This window comes from Podarcis pityusensis (assembly GCF_964106645.2).
Source record: "Podarcis pityusensis genome assembly, chromosome: 1".
Taxonomy (NCBI): domain Eukaryota; kingdom Metazoa; phylum Chordata; class Lepidosauria; order Squamata; family Lacertidae; genus Podarcis; species Podarcis pityusensis.
This window is the reverse complement of record NC_138028.1, coordinates 91,902,132-91,920,601: the sequence shown is the minus strand read 5'-3', so window position 1 is coordinate 91,920,601 and position 18,470 is coordinate 91,902,132. Positions and strand designations below refer to the sequence as shown.

Here is an 18,470-nt window from a genome sequence, read left to right as displayed (position 1 = left end):
GAAGGTGCAGCTTTTCTAAACTCTCACAACAAGTTAGGCCAGTCAAAATGTACTGCTCTGCTCCTTGTAGTCAACATTCAACACACTCCATATGCCAGCCTTTTCCAGAACTCCCATCTGCCGCAGCCAGCATGTGATGAGAGTTGTAGTGCAAAACACCTGGAAGGCACCAGGTCAGCAAACATTGCTGTATATACCCTGTTGCAATTCATTTCACCCCATAAGTATCAGTAGAGAGATGACATAATGTATGAGGCGTAGGGTTCGGGGAGGCTAAGGAAGAGATAAAGGGATAAGCTTCCAGCTGAGTTTTGGAAAGGTGGAATGAAAGAGAAACAGGAATGTCATGCAAATCATGCAATCAGATGCAGAACTGGGCTGGTTGCCTATACATTTCCTAATTACACAGAAGGGGAAATTTCAGCATGCTCAGACTCTCCTCCCTGCTACTTGACAAGTTGGTTTTTCCCCCCAAAGCTCTTCATGTACTTCATTATTTAAAAAGACAGGTTTTTGTCATCCTTTGCATTGGGACACACAGTTAAATTCCGATTCCAAAGCTCTAAGAAATATTTAACTGCCATACAGAAATAAGTCAGCAGGTGTCTCTAAGCCTGCTTCAAATTCTAAGGGTTGTGCAGCTGATTGATTTTCACAGACATGCAATGGCTTTCACCCCTTCTTTTCCCGAGCACATTATATGCACAATAATCTTTTTTCCTTGTATTGCCGTCACTGGAATTCCACTTTGAATACATGCACACACACAACTGAAAGACTAACAGATTCACTGTTTCACTGTCACATTGCATTCATAGCACTTTGGGAAGTAGCTGCCGATCAGAAACCTTCCCTGCAGACGTGCAGCCACTAATGTTCCTCTGCAATGTATGGAAGGCCACTCCCTTCCCTACAGGCCCTCTCAGGTGTTCAGATCATCAGAAAGGCCCCCTTGGTAGTTCGATCGCTCTTGGAAGGTTGTGGGGGGACAGCCCAGGAAAGGGCATATTCCCTGAGGTAGCCCATTCCCTGGGATAGCTTCTAAGCTCCCTCTCCACAGAGCTGCATCTGGCAACATCTTTTTTACCAAATGCTGAAGATACACTTTTCCATCCTGGCCTTTGACAGTTTAGATAGATAGATGTAGATTCCACAGATTTTGTGTTGCCATAACCTGCCCTGGAGCCTCATGGTGAAGGGCGGGTAAGACAGTTCATAAATAACTAAATAAATAAATAGACTGCCACAAACAGTGGACAGCAGATAAAAGCTGCTCTTTCATTTGCAGCAATGCCCTGCCATGAACCTCAATTAAAACAAAAAAAACCTCCCCATCCCACCGTGAGGGATGTGCATGCCTCCTTTCCAGCAATTTGGGTTTTCTCTTAAGGGGCAACTAGTGATCACCTACTTGTGGGTGACTTACAAATCCAGGAGGGCAAAGTCTTGTGTGCTGTTTTGGCCTAACCGGCTCTCCCCATGTACACCAAGCAAGTACAGTGGTACCTCAGGTTAAGTACTTAATTCGTTCCGGACGTCCGTTCTTAACCTGAAACTGTTCTTAACCTGAAGCACCACTTTAGCTAATGGGACCTCCTGCTGCTGCTGCGCCACCGGAGCCTGATTTCTGTTCTTATCCTGAAGCAAAGTTCTTAACCTGAAGCACTGTTTCTGGGTTAGTGGAGTGTGTAACCTGAAGCGTATGTAACCCGAGGTACCACTGTACCTTGGAAACCTCTGCAACATCAAAGCAGATTCTGAAGTGGTTTGACACCTGCAGTAGGGAACATTTATACGAGCTTGTTCCTGCTGCAGTTGTTTATTCTCTGCCTCCTCCTACCCAATTCATTTTTGCACTTATCAATACAGCAGCCGGACCAAGGCAAGAATAGCGTAACAGTAAGGAGGAAGTTGCTCCTGTTCCCTCTGAAAAAGTGAGCCTCTGGAAGGGGGTGGGGCACATCCTTAAGTAAGCTCAAGATGAACACAGGCGGGGCATAAACAAATTGGAATTCAAAGCATATCCTCTCAGTGGATTTTTTAAATAGGATTACATGTGTAATTAATTAAGGAGGCAGGCCACTTAAAGCTCAATAGCATCTTGCAGACCCCTTGCGTGGAAGGGGCTTAGTGTTTTGGGACTGGGTTGATTTGCGTTTTGTGTACCTGCAATGAGAGAAAATGCACAGCGTTCTCTTTTGAGATATCCTGCTCTTTCTTTTTGCTGTTGGAATTCTGGGCATATTCCAAGATTCAGAGCAACATATAAGGTATTATATAGTTAGAAATGACCCATCGATTTAAGTAGCTGCATCTAAAAAAAGACATTTTGCCTCCATAATGCAAATTTAAAAGATTAGTCCAGCTTGGTGAGATCATTTCCCAGAAAGCTAGAAGGCTATTAATAATAATCCTGGTATCCCACCTAGTTCAAAATCAATTGGTAGAGCCAGAGTCTGGATAGTTCCACCTGCCCTGGAAGCTTTTGCATATCCTAATTTCAGAAGGTTTGCTTTGCCATATTGTCCCTTAAGCAACTCTTTAAAAATACTGCAGAATTGATGAGTTGCTGACTCATACATATAACCACAAGGGAAATGCTTTTAGACACATGAAAATAAAAACATTTTGTCTAGCAGTTGTTGTCTTTGTTAGGGTAGGGATTTTTTCCCTCCACGTACTTCCATAGTGAAAATTAAAGCAGCTAAAATGTACCAAAAGTGATAGAGATAAAAGCAGTAAAACTTGCCGAGTCTTCTCACATGATCAGTTAAAACACACCCTGCTTCTGTTTGAGCCTTTATGCTAGGATAGGGGTAAGGAACCTGTGGCCCTCCAGATGTTGTCGAACTACAGCTCCCATTGGTCAATGGGAGTTGTAGTTCAGCAACATCTGGAGGGCCATAGGTTTCCCACTTCTGTGCTAGAAGCTGGTAGCTGCTGTCCCCTGGTTCAAATGCAAACTTTCCAGTTGCCAATCCAAATTTTGCCTCCTTTCCTTTGCCTTGCCAAAACCATTCTATACTCAGTGGTATGGAGGAATGGGTAGGGAACAGTGACGGCAATGTCAGTGATGGGCAAGACTGGAGCTGGGGGCTTGCTAGTGGGCACTCTGAGAAGTTGGGAGAGGAGCGTGACTCAGCTAGCCACAATGCAGCTGCCAGCTAAAATTCTGTATAATTCTCACTTTTCTATGCCAACAGCACTATCTACCTTCCACATGGAATAGATGGGTGGGGTGCAATCTTGCTGCTGGGGCTTATTCCAAAGTAAGGATACATAAAAACTGAGCCTTATCTATTAGAACTATATAAAACCACCATAAGAGCCCATATGTTACTGTTTTTTTCTCTGAGACACAAAAAAGTCTTGTGCCATCTCTGATTTTAACGTCTCGGCTCCAAATGCTCCTTAGACCACAAGCAAGATTGCTTAGGATACGTCTGGGCGAAACATACACGCTGTAAATGAAAGTGCAACATTTAATTCCTTAATTATACCTTCATTGCAATGTCATGCTGTTTTGATGTACTGTACAAACACTAAAAGCTTTTGTTTAAATGTACATTTAAAACGAATGAGTTTAATAATGTTCATGGATAGTAAGAGTTTTCCCCTGTTGCAAGTTAATGAGAGATGAAAACAGTAATAAGGGTTTTAATTAACCAGATTGTTTTTTTATAAACACAATAAAAATGCTAGACTAAAAATGGCTTAACGGTAATGTCTCTTGTTCATGTATACAATTTATTGACATTTTGCATATCTATTTGCTTTTCATTCCCGTTTTTTCAAACTCCTCTTCTGATTTTTAACTTTCTTTTAAAAGAAGTAGGTCAGCTAGGAACTTAGGTACAGAGGCTGCCAATATTAGGAGGTTAAGAATAAGAACTTAAAAGCTGCCTGGTTCAGGCCAGTGGACCATCTAGTTCAGGATTCTTTTCTCACAGTGGCCAACCAGATGCCTGTGGGAAACCAGCAAGCAGGATCTGGGTGCAACAGCACTCTTCCCTCCTCTGACAGTAGAGATAGAACGGCTGCTCTTATGCCATATCAGAAACTGCACTTGAAATTCCCCTCAGAAAAACTCCTCATGGATTCAGATAACTAGATGCACAGTTCTGTGGATCCTGGTCTTCTTTATGAAATCTTAATGTGTGTACAGTGGGACCTCGGGTTACAGATGCTTCCATCACTCGTCTATGCCTCTCTACCCGGAAATCTCATTAAGTTCAATGGGACTTACTCACTTATTTTTGTTTGTTAGATTTACACCAACATGTTCCATTTTAAAATGCCCAATGTGGGAAAGAACAGTAAAATCCACAATAGAAACTAACCAATCCACATAACGTAACAAGCATGATATGCTTGTTATGATAAAACCATATAGAAATAGGGTAAGAGCAGATAAAAAATGGAAACAAAATGGCAGCCAGCAGCCGAAAGAACAAATCACCTCATTAGTCCTGTTTAAATGAAAAGGGACTCGCCTGTGTAGATAAACAAGTCCCCCTTCATCTGCCCATCTTATTAGAGAAGATGGTCCTTTAGGTAGTATGGTTCCATTGAATTCACCATGACTTACTTCCAAGTTTAAATGCATCAGATTGGACTATACATAATGTTGTTTGCATCTGTCTGTCTCTAGAGACAATGGACTGCACCTTCGGGGGTGAAGTCAAACCACTGTGTTAGCAGCACCAAAGTGACTTTCTTGGGGTGAAGCCTGGGCAGTGTGAATGGAGGTCCTGGGCTGCCCAGACAATCAAACCCCACTTTTGGCCTCACTGATGGTCCAAAGGAAAGCAGAGCAATATGTTTGGCACCAGCTTGACTGCAGGAGTTGCTGGAAGGAAGCATATAAGATGCCATCCAACCATCTTAGGAACTCCACTCAGGATTTGTGTAGGGTTTACTCCTTAGCCTTTTCTTCTCCTGAAGGGATCCCACAAGGCAGCAGAGGCTTAGGATCAGAGTTTTCCTTCCCAGGGTTGACAATCTCCATCTGCCCCCCACTTCCATCTACAGCACATTCAGAAACCGTCTTCTTGACCCTTGGACCCAATGTTGGTCTCATCTGCTCAATCCTTCAGAGCCTGGCTTTGCAAACAGGGGAAGTACCTAACTCACCAAGAGACCCATAGGCTACCCTCACCTGGTTTAGCTGGCCAGTCAAAGCCATTCCTGGGATGTGGCTGCTGTCACATGACTTTTAGGAGCCACAGATGAGAGTTGAGTGCAGGGTGGGGACCAAAGGTGGACAAACTACCCTAGAAGGAATATGATGTGTCCCCCACCAGAGGTAATACCCCAATTTGTTGCAAATGAGCAGGTCAGCAATATTATAACATTTCTTGCTGCTCCCCTGTGGAATTCCATCATTTTCAGTGAGACTTACTCCCAAGTAAGTATTCCTAGAATGGCAGCCTTCGTTGATTTTGCACAGCCTTTCATACAGAACTAGCGAATCTCCCTTAATGTGAGCTTGTTTCATTCACGACCTTAAAACTCCCATCATATTACAGCAGGCTTGCCCTTAGGTGGAATTAATATGGTAAGTGGGCTTTTAAAGTGTAGGAATAGGACTTGAAGAGATTATAATGGCTTGCTGTGTACTACTGGTGAGAAACATGTTAATAAAGGAAGAGGAAGAGCGGGGGAGTGAAAGGAAAGGAAATGAGGTGCGAAAGGAAACGCACCATTTGTGTGTATTGGAAATATATGCAAAGTAGCCTTTTACATTATGACTTGTATGTGTAAGTTATTTCTCCCAAGGTCGGTCAAAGATATGCATACATAGTCCTTGCATTAGGATTAGTTTATAGCAAACTGCAGAGAGCAAAGCCTCACTCTATACAGAGCAAGTATCGGTCGCAAAGGCACCTCTGCTTCCCTTACAGGGTCAGGGGGAGCTTCTTGGTATTCCCCTTTCATCACTGCTGTCTTTCTGCACAGACCTTCTGCCCTTTATGCTCTTCAGCACAGTAAGGTTTAAGTATACCTGAAAGAGGAAGTGAGATGTATTTATTCAGAAGTCCTCTCTGTTCACACTGGATATTGGAATCAGGCCTTTTCCATCCCACCATAGACATGAATGGAGTTGAAATGGGAATATCCAACCATGCCTGTCCCCACTTTGACCAGTTAATGGAGGATGTTTATATTCTGTGTTATTTATATCTGATAAGTAAAATGGTAGTGCACTGTTGCTTTTTAAATAGCTGCAGTCTTCTGTGCTGATATTTTTAGGGCATTATCCACCATGATTCCAACATCTCTTCTTCTTCTGAGTGACAGAAGTTATTTCACAATCTGACAGTGTGACACAGCAGCTGAAATTGTCTCTTCCAAGGGGCACTTGATAATACTTTCGTTTAGACACAAATGAATTTCAGAAATAATTCATCCGCACTGTCTATGGTTATTGGGATGTGTGTAAAGGGGATGCTCAGTGCACCATTCACACCATAGTGACATGTGGACTATGAACGATATGGCATAAGATTTATTTGAATCCATGCTTTCTTCATGCTGTTTGAGCTTGGGAGTTGTGAATAATCAATACACTGTGCTTTGTAGTGAACTGTTGAAAAAAGCTAGGGATGTGTGAAAATCTTTTAAGGGAAAAAGTGTACTTCACAGCAACAGGAGTCCCATGATAGAAAAGTGTAAAATTCAGCATACTGTTGTCATTCTAGGTTTTTTTCCTTTTGAGTAAGGGAGACAGTATTTGCATTTCTACAAGGAATCTTTTTGGCCTTTTCCTCACGTATCTCCAACGTACAGAAGTTGCACAAACTAACACTGCAAACCTATGCATTCCTCCTCAGAAGTAGGTCCTGTTTAGGACTGTTGTTTAAATGTTACTTTTCCTGTGGTGGCAAATTACACAATAGGCACAAGGTTATGGCCCTTCTAAGTTAACCACCCATTCATGCAGTCCTCACTTACAGAGATCTGGGCAGAGGATATTGTTACACGACACCCCGATTTCTGAGCAGTGCAAGATTCCAGGGGTATCAGGTACACCTAGCAGGGTCTGTGTTTCTTTTTGGACAATGAGGCACAGCAGAGACTATGACATCTTTATGATATATGGTTTATTTACACATACATACAACCTGAGCCTAGAGTACAGAGCATTCACATGCACCCCTACCCCCCGTTTGCGAAACTGACACTTTTCTCTGTTTGGTTACATCATTCCCCACTGCAAACCTGGAACTTCCCTCCTCCTCTCTGGCATCCTCCATTGCTAACTATCCAGAGTGTAGGGTGCAGGATGGGGCACATAGTCTTAGTCTTGCCGATGGCTTCTCTCTCTGTCTTTTGTTAGGACAATGACTTGGCCATTCCAGTGATTTCCTCTTGATGGTTCTTTTTGATGGCCTGGAACAGAGTCAGCAGAGAGGCAGGCAGACAAAGAGCAAAATGGAAGCATTTTAGGATGCCTCTCTGTGTGAGCAATCCTCTCAGTAAGTTCCAATCAGCAACGGTACCTCGTAACCTGGCAAATGATGGACAAGGGCTACCAATAAAGAACACACTGCAACCAAGTATAATCACAGCTACCTTATTAGATCATTTAAATGGTTAACTGCTTATTGAAACATAATTTTAAACTTCAATCCATAACTGTTCTTCACTTTTGCAGAATGCTAACGGTAAGCCAAATACAAACAATGCATATTTTTTTACAGTGAAGCTTCTGAGTAGACATGTAGACACATTTTGCAGTTAATCTTTAAGGTGCCATAAGATTCTCTCCCGCTGCCCAAATACACACACACACACACACACACACACACACACACAGATAGAGATCTTTTAAAGGCAATACCCAGTTGAAATGTCTTTGAAAGCAGTTTTGTCTGGAGGAGCAGCCTCCCTCACTATTCCTGCAATAGGGCTACCTTCTTTCCTCCTGTGCATTTAACACTAGGACAACAGGCAGGAATTCAACAGGTAATCAGGAATAATAACGGGGAGGGAAATATTACTTCCTTAGAAGCTTCCCTGTACAGTGTGTGTATTTAGGACGCAATCCCGCCCCCACTCCTTTCCCTAATTATTTTGAAATAATACTGCATTGCCTTCTTATGACCTTTGACCCCGGAAGGCGAGACCGGCGCGCTTAGCCCTCATCCCCACTCCGTAACTCCGCCCCCTCGCGTCCTCTTATTAATATTAATCAAGGAATGCAGCAGCCGTTTTGTGCATATACGTCATTACTAGAATACGGCTGGCCAACGCATGCGTACAACGCGCGGTGAGCTCATCGCCTCAGCTACACACTTTGCATCCCTCCGCCCCGCGCTTTTCAGTATCGGATTCACGTCACCATAGAGATGCCCCCCCCCTCCTTGGTTCTATCTAGCCTTTGACGGACCTCTATGACTGTCGGCGGGAGCGTCGGCCAGGGAAGAGACTCGGGCAGCACATGCGTGATGGTCCCTAGAAGAGCCAGGAACAAGAGGCGCATGCTCACCGCATGCCCCTGTGCTTTGGTCCACGGCGCATGTGCAGCACCGCCCCCCCACTTCAGTCTTTCCTAGCGAGCGGCGAGTGCGCCTGCGCGCCGAGGTTCCATTCTTACCAAGCCCAAGCTGCAGCTTTATCGGCAACACAGGGGCGGAGAAGAGCATCAGCCATGCATTGCAGCAGCAGGAGCGGCAGCAGCGGGGATTAGAGGCTTCTGCTGCTCCCATTCCTCTGAATGCCTCTTTTAGGACGTGCAGGAGTCCAAATATCTTTGCGCCCGCCTCCAGTGTCGGCGCCACAGCCTCCGCCGCCAGGTATTCACACCCGCCCGCCCTTGCACTGTCATGTTGCCCGGGATCTGCATGGGCAGGGGGCTTGGAGGGGGAGGGGAGGGAGGGGGAGGGCGGTGTGCGGGTGGGGAGCGCGAAGGGAGAGCATTGTCTGGAGCTGCAGAGCTGGCTGGATGGCGAGCGGGATTGATGAGCGAGAGGGATCCTCTGTAGGTGAAAGACTATGCCAGGGTGGGCGGGACAAAATTGCTTGGGCTTCGCATCTTGGCTCCTTTCTTTATTTTTCAGAGGTCGCGCTTTCAGTCTTCTCCGCATGTAGGATAGGGGAAAGATCTCCAGCGCCGGCACAATGGACGAGCATGATAGTTGTGGGGGGGGGGGGGACTCTGGTAAGAAAGTGACCTGCCAGAGGGATATCTCCCTCTGCCCTATTCCCATCTCTTTGAGATTTATATTCGAACAAAGCAAATTCGTAAGGATTAGTGCAGGGCGGGTGCATCTATATAGGCTGGGAAGGGTGGATTGGGTGACCTATGGAGGAGCCTCTGAATTTCTCCATGTGTTTGTAATCTACATTGAGAGAAAGAAAGACCAAAGAAATGCAGCTTTTGTTTTATCCCCACCTCTCCCTATTGTGCTTCAATGTGAGATTAAGGCAAGCCTGTGCTGCCATATAAAAGGATGTATTTCTGTTTCCACCTTAGTCCTAGATATCTTTCCCTAACTGGCTCTTTGGAGCTTTTTGTTTGTCGTTGTTTCAGTTTCTTTCTCCAAAATGCGTAGGTATCTTTGTCCTATTGTTGCAGCCTTTTTCTGTGTGTGCTAGGTATGTGGATTAATAAATGTGGTGTTAGCATTGATCGATGATTCCCAGTTTTATAAACATATGAAATGAAATGAAACTTCCTGATGCCTTCAGTGGGCACAGCACAGGGGTCAATTCTCAGAGCGTTCATCTCAAAACTTGATCAATTCAGTTATGTGGTTATCAGTAGTGCCTAAATGAAGATGTTGCAATAAAACAATTTGCAAAAAAGTTTAGTTTGGTGAGAGGAACATGGGGATGATTGTGTCTCTTATTGGGCCTCTGGTGTTTCTGTCACAGAAACTACTTCCACTGTTTTGGAGCCTTTACAGATGATCTGCTTCACTTGCTATGCAATTGGGAGAACTGTGCCTCTCTCAGAAAGGTAGATGTTTGATCTCAGCTGGTGTGACTGTGTATATATGTAGCTTTTTATAGTTGTCAGTTTGGCTCCCTTTTTTTGTCTATCATCCTTGAGCCATAATGTTTCCAAAATAAGATCTCTTGACTGTCTCCACTCCCCCCATCAACTATAGTAGTGAACACTGTGTCACAACTGTACAGTACAATATACAGAAATTACAATAGCATCTGTTATATAGACCTTTTTTACATCTTTATGGATGAGAAAGATGGCTTCCTCTGCCATGCCATGTTATATGTGTTTTGAAATGATTTTTGTTTCAACTCTGTAAGAGAATAAGTGCTTCTTCAAAGTACCACTCGAACGATAAACACAAGAGATGCTACTGTCTTCCAATGTCATACTATTTAAATTAATCTAAGAACATTGTGCTCCTTTTTCTTCAGTGCATATAACTCCTTATTCTTTAAAAAGAACAAACCTATGGTTCAATGGTGGTGCTGATGGAGTTCCTCTTGAGGCTTACAGCTACCTAGTTCCACAGCAGTCCTGGGTCAGCAAGGCTAGCCCGCTTCCCAGATAAAAGATAGCTGCCCTTTCCCCTGCAGTTCATATGGATTGGATAGCTTATTATTGCCTTTGAACTTGTTCTTGCAGAAGTATCCTATAATCTTACCTCCACATCATTGAGTTCATAGATGGAGGGCAGACCATTCTTATTTGTCTCCTCTTAAGTGCAGGGATGGGGAGCTGTAGGCCCCCACATGTTGCTGTACTACAACTCCTGTCATCCCTGACCGTTGACCATGCTTCTAGTCACAGGTAGGTAGCCGTGTTGGTCTGCCATAGTAAAAAAAAACCCCAATAATAATAATAATAATAATAATAATAAAATTCCTTCCAGTAGCACCTTAGAGACCAACTAAGTTAGTTATTGGTGTGAGCCTTTGTGTGCATGCACACTTTGAAAGCTCATATCAATAACTAACTTAGTTAGTGTCTAAGGTGCTACTGGAAGGAATTATTTTATTTTATTTTATTTTGTTGACCATGCTGGCAGAGGCTGATGGGAGTTGGTATCCAACAACATCTGGAGGGCTACAGGTTCCCACTCGCTGCCCTCATGGTACAATTCCAGGCACTTGTTTCCCTCCTCCCCCTCCTAGCCAGGCTTATCTCTGGGCCAGCCCTTGAAAAGAGAAAGGGGTGGGGGAAAACAGATGGGGTGCAAAGAGAGCTGTGGGAGTGTGAGGAGATAACTGATATGCAGGAGGAGGAGGAAACAGAAGGTTATGAATTAGGATGCCGAGAGAAGAGAGTGAGTGTATGCTAGACATGGTGCACAGTGGAGGAATCTGAGTAGCATGGGTTGTAGATAGGTGGAGAGAGGGAAGAGGTGAATAGAGAATGGGTTGTAGTGTGTCACAAATAGTGTGTGTATGTAGTTGAAGCAATGATGCAGATTTCTTGCTATATTAGCAATGTAGAAGTGGCTCTCAGAGTGACTTGAGTCATGCACCTCTGCCACAAAGCCTATAATGTGGCTGGGCACACATTGACTGATCATCTGTGTGTGGGAGAGGGTGGAGAGGTTGAAGACGCAGTGGTGGTCAGCCACCCTACAAGAAACACCCTCTACTCCTTTCATTCATGTTAACTGGGATGGGTGAATGAGGTTGGTATACATGGGCAGGAGGAATCTGGGAGACCCAAAGAGCCCTGCATTTCCCCTCCCCAAATATTTCAGGTGTTGGGGGTCAAAATGTGGAAGAGTATAGGGAAGGGTAGATTATCTGGAATGACTTGTATCTGTAATTCCTGAAAGGAACAACAGTTTTGTCCTCCACCAATTCTATGTCCTGCAGCAGGTATGTCAATTTTTGGGGCTGTGTGTGTAGGAGTGGGTTTAAAATCCTTTCTCGGGTTGGGCAAGGGGCTTAGTTTATAAAAAAACAACTCTGCATGTGTAAATGTTAGCGTGACACTACTCTTCCCAGCCTGTTTAGGGAGGAGCCTCACCACAATTGCACTCTCCTTTGTATTTACAGTGGACCCTCTGGATACAAACTTAATTTATCCCGGAGGTCCGTACTTACCCTGAAAAGTCCGTATCTGGAGGAGTTGCTTCTGCGCATGCACGTGGTGTGATAGAGCACTTATGCGCGTGCAGTGAAACCCAGAAGTATACACTTCCGGGTTTGCCGCATTTGTAACTCAAAATTACATCACCTGAAGGTAACGTAACTCAAGGTACCACTGTATTTCTTGCAGACCTCTCCTAATCATGTTTACTTAGAACCAATGTGCTTTGATTCAAGTAGGCTTTAGTGTCTGATATGTTTAAGATTGCTGTCTTAGGGGTTTGTTGTGGCAGAAGTGCTTTCCCCCTCTTATCTTTCTTTTCCTGCAAGAATTGAAGGTGGTAGGGTAGAGATTATTCTTTTCATGAGCACATGAAACATAGGGAGTTAGACCCAGGATTCATCTAGCCCAGTGGTTCTCAATTGGTGGTCTGCGGACCCCAGGGGGTCCACTTAAACCACCCAGGGGATCCATGGCACCATTCACCTAACAAATACTATCACAGAGATATCAAAATTTTCAAAAGTAGGGGATCTGCAGTAGTTAGCCAACTGGGAACCACCGATCTAGCCCATTATGGTTGATCCTGGAGGTTGGGAATCTGTGACCTCCAGATGTTAGTGAACTCCAACTCCCATCAGTCCTCATCAGCATGGCCAATAGTCAAGAATAGATGGGAGTTATAGTCCACCACCATCTGGATCTTTTGCCCACAAGGCATGTTTATGTCACCGAACTGTGGCCTGTCATCTTATTGTGGAACATGCATCGTGACCATGATCATGAGAATTTCCACTCAAAGCCCCCTTGATTTTTCAGATTTGGTTATATAGTGTTATATGAGCCATAATTGCTGCAGAGTGGGACAAAGCCGTGTTGAGTAAGCTGTGGGGCCGGAACTAGTGCATTTGATGATTTGACACTTCTGAATGAATGTGTATCTTTGTGTTTCATGGAGAAGTCTGAAGGATGGAGGAAAGGCATAAGGTATGTTTACTTGAAACACATGGTGGGTTCAGGTGGCCCCAGCATTCCATGGCTCCTTGTTCCACATGATCCATTTTAGTTGGTGAATACTTAATTATGTATCTTTGAGTGATATATTTGCTTGGTTATGTTCATGTCAAGTTCTGGAATCTTTCATGAACCCTTTCTTGGCTCAAAATCTGTCTCAAATATTGCCTTTTTTGTTACAGTAAACTTGATTAATTGTATTGTGATGTTAGTGTAAAAAAAGACATCTAGCAAAGGTAGCTAACAAAAATAAACATTCTAAAACAAGTCCCATTCTAGCACATGTGGTAGAGATACTCTGGAAGAGTGTTCATAGTGGGGAGACAACTGGAAACACCCACCCTTGAGTTGTGGTTCAGCAGGGATTGGGAACCTATGGCCCTCCCCTCATCCCTATTCTATTAGCCATACTGACTGTAGCTGATGGGAGTTGGTTGTCCAGTGAGATCTGGAGTGTCATAAATTCTCCATCCCTACTGTCAAGCATGTAAGCAAAGGTAATATGTTTTTATTCGCTATAAGTAATATTGGAACATAATCAATTTTAAAAAAATGTTACTTGTGATAGTCAACCCTTCCAGTTACTATAGTCATACCTTGGATACCAAACACCTTGTGAGTTGAACGTTTTGGCTCCCAAACGCCGCAAACCCGGAAGTGAGTGTTCCACCAATCGGAAGCTGCACCTTGGTTTCTGAACCTTTTTGGAAGTCAAATGGACTTCCGGAATGGATTCTGTTGGACTTCCGAGGTACCACTATATTAGGCTTTTCAGTGTTTCTGTACCTTTGGTTGTCATACTGGTATTTCTCCTCAGATTGACAATATTACATTGAATTCATATGAATTTAATCTCTTTTATATAGTATATCCAGTGTCCCACTAGCATTTATCAGGACTGATATGTAATGGAGACATAGTTCGTAATGCAGTAGGATCATCATGCGTGAAAGAAGTCAGTGGAGGGAGGGATGGGGAATATAAGGAATGAGCTGTCCTTCCTGGGAAGGACATATATAGGATGACGATGATCTCTAGAAGAGTAGCTAGCTTTCCGGTGCAATCCTAGACCTGTATACTCAGAAGTAAGTCCTGTTGCATTCAGTGGGACTTACCGGTAAATGAGCATTGCAGACTGTGTCTGTTGCAGCACAAAGAACAAAAGAATCTTATGATGACCTTTGAGGCAGGGATGAGGGGGACTGGACACCTACAAATGTGGGACTCCAGCTCCCATCAACTTCTGTCAGAATGGCAAAAAGTCTGTGATGAAGGGAACTGTAGTCCAGCTGTAGTCCAGCCACAGATTCCTAATTCTTGCTTTAAAGGCGAACAAATTATTGTGGGATGAAGTTTCAAAGAGAGGAAGCCTACTATTTATATTCATTGATTTATTACATTTTAAGCAGTTCAGGGTAGTGTACACAGTCTGTGTTTTCCCCTCCCTGCCACTTTATCTTCACAACAGCTATCCTACGATAAGGATAAGTGTGTGCAGTCCTATACGTGTCTGCTCAGAAATAAGCTCTGCTGAGTTAAGGGGGAAATGCTTCTAGGTTCATAGTCTTAAGTGAGTGATTGGGCCACGGTGATCCCCAATTCAGGTCTGTCACGCCGCCCACTACATCATGACAGCTCCTACTTCATCCAATGCATGAGTTCATAGAAGATGACACCCAAGCGTGCTATGGGTTGGGTTATCTTATACCAAGTGAGATTTAAAAATGAAAAGTCAGTTCAGCCTCTGATGGTTCTGTGCAAAACACACACATAGACAAGATCAGCATAGTCGACCGTTTCATGGCGATTGTGATTTTGCTGATAACAGCACAGCTACAAAGATTGTATTAACACTTGTATGTAGTGGTTTAACCAGCTTACTGGCATGGGTTCTAATAGATGTACTAATTCATTCTAGATGTACTTCAAAAACTTTTGCTAAAATGGATAGCGAGCAATAATTTATCAATTCTCATTCTAAGGTAGGAAACTATTCCCATTTTACAAGTGGAGAAGCTGAGGCTGCAATGCTGTGCCTGCTTCCCTGGAGTGCAGTGGTGCTTGCTTTTGAATAAACACATATGCCAGAGCTGGGCCACATGGGACCCTCCCTATGTTGTGGACTCCCAACCCTCATCAGCACCAACTAGCATGGCTTCCAGGTCGATCCGCACAGGAAGTGACAGTTGAACTCCTAGCATGGCCAATGATCAGGGATGACCGGGTAGTAGTACAACAGCATCTGGATGGTACTATGTTGGCTACTCCTGGTATATAATATTAATATGCAAGACGTGCAGAACATCTTGTCCAAGGCCATGCAGTAAGTCCATGGGTGCACAGTGGTGTCATTTTGCCTACAGAATGCTACCTGAGGTGTGATTGGACCCTGGCCTGGTGCAGTCGGCCCCTCCCTAGCTATATATCTCATTGAGGGTGAAAGGCAACATAGTGAACCTTCAAATTTCTATTTAAAATGAAATGTGGGAACATTGTGCACCAACTCAAGGCCCCAGGGGTAGCACTCTGGTGTGTATAGTCTCCCTCTTCTAAATCTTTTACCCTGTCCATTGTTTTGTGCTACTTTTCAACAACTAAGGAAACTAACTTGGTTCATTACAGCAGAAATTGAACAGGCACTAAAATGCCTGGGTCTTTCTCACAGGTAAGTGTGCATAGGAATTTGGCTGCAGTCTTGTGTACACTTTCCTGGAAGTAAGGCCCATTAAACTCAGTGAGCTCTACTTGTGCGTAGATTGCTATGAGCTTGTACTGTACATAAATATAGTGCATTTCAGGTGAATGGTTTTAGAGTTGGGGCACAAAATACAGTACAAGGCCTCTTTATACTCCAAGCTGCCTAAATAGGGCTTGAGACATAGATGAAATGGTTGAACATTAAAGCATATAGCTCAAATGCAGTGGACCCAAATAGACCTTTTTTTGCAAACTGACCAGTAATACACTTTGAAAATGTGAGACAGTGAGGCAAAATTACAGCAGTGATGAGTAAGTACTCCAGAGCAAATGGAAACGATTGTATGGAACAATCCTGGCCGGACTGTAGTGGCTGCCAGTTAATTTCTGGGCCAAAGTGCTGATGCTGACATGTAAAGTCTTACATGGGTCAGGACCTCATTGCCTTAAGGACCGCCTCTCCCCATATGAACTAACCCGGACCCTGTGCTTGTCATCCAAGGCCCTTCTCTATCCCTACCTTCCCCAAGCAGTTTGGAGGGTGACAACACAAGAACGGGCCTTTTCTGTGGTGGCTCCCTGTCTGTGGAACATTCTCCCTAGAGAGGCTCACCTGGTGCCATCATTACATGTCTTTAGGCACCAGGTGAAAACATTTCTCTTTATCCAGGCCTTTGGCCATTAAATAATCAATGGCCTGTTAAATGTGTGTGCGGTGGTGGGGCTGCTGTTAAGATTATTTTATTATTATGCTGTGCATTTGGGTTTTGTTTTTTTTTGAAATTTGCTCCATAAATTATGTTCTTAACAGGTCCATTCAGCGGGGGTGGGGGGCAGAAGCTGGGTGCGTTTGCCCCAGGCCTTGGAGGGCAAAGCTGGCCAAGGGGTTACCGCCAGGGGCTTGCTGGACTTACACTGGCATGCCAAGAACAAGCCAGTGGGCCTCAGACAAACTCTGCACGGGTTCTTAATGTTGAACACAGCCCTGAGATCTTTGGATAGAGGGTGGTATATGAATTGAATGAATAAATAAATAACAACAACAATTGTATGAAACAACATGCTTGTTATTGGGGTTGATAGCAGATTTTACTGTTGTAGAAATATCAAAAAGATCAACATTTTAAATGGTTATCTAGATGGACAGAATAATCACATGTTCAAAGGAAAGCTATATTTCAGCCCCCTGTCCGTGCATTTAATGGTGAAGAATAGTCGCCTGGAGTCTTTCTCTCCTGTTCAGTGTTCCAGTCAGGTTCTTATGTGTTCATCTATCACACTGGTATCTAAGGGTCTGCTTCGTTGCCTAGCACTTTTACGGTGTTGGGGGTATTTGTCTGTCTAGCAGACTAATATATGGACAGCCTGCAAAGTCATCTTTTAAACCTCTTAAATCTGCTGTTTACAAGGGAGTGATTGCCCAGTGGGGAGATTACACAGAAAGTTGCTAACTAATTCTCATTTTTTAAAGTGGCAGGACCTTTGAGGCCTGCTTATAAGTCTTTGACAAATTTGTGATAACCACAGTGCGGCCAGAGCTTATTTTTGTTTGTGACATTACTTAATGTGTATGGAGTACTGGTACTACTTTTTTCTTTTTCTTTCTTTTTTGCTGCCCAGGGTAGTAGTGACGCCTCATATTTTAGTAGAAAAAGCCCTGGGTACAACTGTTGAACAATTAAATTAGCCGAGCCCAGCATGCATTTTAGTAGTCTGTGTTATAATTTATCAATCTCTTTTTAAATTGTCATGAGGCATCACTGTGGTTATTTGCTCAAGTGCGCACAAATAATACAGGATGGCTGCTTAAGTCTTGGGAAGCCAGGAAGCTTGCCTGGAAAATGCTTGAGCGGTTTAACTCCTGGAGAAGTCAGTTTTGATAGCCCTGCCTAAAGGGTTCCCTGAACTCTTGAAGTACCATATATACTCGTGTATAAGCTGACCCGAATATAAGCCGAGGCACCGAATTTTAGGAGAAAAAAACTGGGAAAACTTATTGACTCGAGTATAAGCCGGTTCACCACACCACAAACCTGGTGGTGGCGGCAGCGGAGGAGGAAGAACAAGCAGCCCGAAAGGGTTCCTCCTCTGCCGCTGCTGACAGCGGCAAAGGAGGAGGAAGGAGCAGCCCGACAGGGCTCCTTTCTCGCGGCTCATCCCTCCGCTGCCGCTGCCTCACTCGAGTATAAGCCGAGGGAGGCTTTTTCAGCATTAAAAATATGCTTAAAAAGGCAGCTTATATTTGAGTATATACGGTGGTCTGCAGACATGTTTATAGGGATGTGTATCTCAAGCAAGTGTTACCTCGGGTTACATACGCTTCAGGTTACAGACTCCACAAACCCAGAAATAGTGCCTCGGGTTAAGAACTTTGCTTCAGGATGAGAACAGAAATCGTTCTCCAGTGGCGCGGCAGCAGCGGGAGGTCCTATTAGCTAAAGTGGTGCTTCAGGTTAAGAGCAGTTTCAGGTTAAGAATGGACCTCCAGAACAAATGTAACCCGAGGTACCACTGTACAGTCGTACCTTGGTTGAGAAACGCCTTGCGACTCGAAAGTTTTGGCTCCCAAATGCCACAAACCCGGAAGTCAGTGTTCCAGTTTGCGAACGCTCTTTGGAACCTGAACATCTGGTGTGGCTTCCACGACTTCCGATTGGCCGCAGGAGCTTCCTGCAGCCAATCAGAAGCCGCGCCTTGGTTTCCAAACATTTTGGAAGTCAAATGGACTTCCAGA

General features: G+C 44.1%; 1 protein-coding gene and 1 long non-coding RNA gene across 2 annotated transcripts in view; one reads left to right on the top strand and one right to left on the bottom strand.

The window, feature by feature from the left end:
• Nucleotides 1-7,086: 7,086 nt before the first annotated feature.
• Nucleotides 7,087-8,526, bottom strand: LOC308479263. Its single transcript, XR_013987585.1, has 2 exons — nt 8,393-8,526; nt 7,087-7,510 (listed from the first exon to the last, which is right to left on the bottom strand). It is a non-coding gene; the product is annotated as an uncharacterized lncRNA (long non-coding RNA).
• A 97-nt stretch (nt 8,527-8,623) lies between these two features.
• Nucleotides 8,624-18,470, top strand: part of CLASP1 (cytoplasmic linker associated protein 1) — a 172,947-nt gene continuing 163,100 nt past the window's right edge. The window contains exon 1 of the mRNA XM_081009704.1: nt 8,624-8,798. The gene's annotated coding sequence lies outside the window, so the exon portion shown is untranslated. The remainder of the gene's footprint in view (nt 8,799-18,470) is intronic.